Here is a 1,784-nt window from a genome sequence, read left to right as displayed (position 1 = left end):
TGTATCAAACAAAGACAATCTGGAGTGGTTTGAAGAAATGTTTATTGTTTAATCAAACAAAGCATTTCAAAATCTCTGAATTGTCAGGCAATGCCTGAAACCCTTTGTTATCACAGAAAAGTCCCCGTTTCCCTGATAGTGGCAGCTATGTGGCCATGCAGGTGACCAAGTAGGATTTAGAAGATTTGATTTTGAAGAGTTGTTACAGCAAATGCACTTTGGATCATTCATAGATTTTTGGATACTGTGAAATAAGCGGCATATATACACTATGGTTCAAAAGTTTGGGGGCACCAGGCCAGTTCTACAGCTTCTCTGATTGGCATAACAGTTTCAGCTGTGCTAACATTATTTCACAGCAGTTTTCTAATCATCAATTAGCCTTTTTAACATGATTAACACAGGAGTGATGGTTGCTGGAAAAGGGCCTCTGTATATTCCATTAAAAATCAGCCTTTTCTAACTAGAATAGTTATTTACCACATTAACAATGTCTAGACTGTCTAGAATGTCTGATTAATTTAAAGGTAGGGTAGGAGATTTCATTCTGATGCACTTTTTGTTAAATTAGTGTAACTTCTCTTTACAATCTAATAGCAACCAATTAGTTCAGCAGTTTATTTTTTTTTCAAGAATATGAATCATCTGTGGAAGCTATAAAACGCTAAAAACGTCATCCAATCCTGTGAGGCGCCCCTGCATGGAGAGTTGGCTGGTTGTCACTCTCTTCCTGCCCTGCGCACACCATAGATGGCCGTGCATGATGGCCGAAGTCACAGACCGCAGCTCGTCTTCCATGGGATTGGAGTCATGGCTTTGGGGTGAGCTCCGAGAGAAAGTTGCATGTGTTATTTTGAAAATCTGGCTGACTCTCACTGAGTTTTCAAAATCTCCTACCCTACCTTTAATGTCATCTTCATTTAAAAAAAAAAAAAAAAAACATTTAAAAAAAAAAAATAAAGACATTTCCAAGTGACCCCAAACTTTTGCACAAAAAACATTGTTTAGTTGTGTTTTAGTGTCGAGCTGTTGATTGCAGGTCTGTCCATAGGAATTAGACTTGACAGTTTGTAGTACAAAGGCTGTTTTTTGTACATGGGGCCTGAGGGAGAGAGAGAGAGAGAGAGAGAGAGAGAGAGTGAGTGAGTGTATGTGTTTGTGTCTGTGTGTGCACCTTTCTTCCTATAAGAACCCATTACAGAGGAAACGGCACTCCTTATGCGCTCATTTCGCCCCCATCGTGTCTGTCAGCTCACACACACGGACCCAGTGGGTGGTCAATGCTGCATTTAACTCCAGATGTTCACACTAGCGGCCAGCTACCCCACATTTCAGGAAATTTCACCTGTCAATCATCTAAGTGAACAGCTCCTATTCATTTCCTTCATTTCCCCTTTGCTTCTCCCCTGATGTGTGTGTCTGTGCACCAACATGCGCTCACCCTACACAGGCCTCCCTTTGTCACTCAATTAAATGTCTCCATGTGGGCGGCTTCTCTCAACCACTGCCAATGTCAATACTGAACGTACTATAGTTTAAAAATCCCTTAAGACTTTGAGCGTTTTTTTCCCTTCTCCCTTTTGATCAAGTTTTTGGCAACGCCTTTGTTTTCCTGCCAGTGTCAGAGGCCGCCAACACTAACTATGTGTGACGTGCTGAACAACTAAGGCAAAATACTGTACTCCAGCTTCTGCTTATATTTGACACTTCATTTAAAAGATTTTTTTGTTTGAATACAGTAGACAGGGACACTGTTACAAGACTGCACATGTGCGTCAAAGTTC

The sequence above is a fragment of the Parambassis ranga genome, chromosome 2 (genome assembly GCF_900634625.1).
Source record: "Parambassis ranga chromosome 2, fParRan2.1, whole genome shotgun sequence".
NCBI classification, from domain to species: domain Eukaryota; kingdom Metazoa; phylum Chordata; class Actinopteri; family Ambassidae; genus Parambassis; species Parambassis ranga.
The sequence above is the reverse complement of the archived record's forward strand: the minus strand, read 5'-3'. Positions refer to the sequence as shown.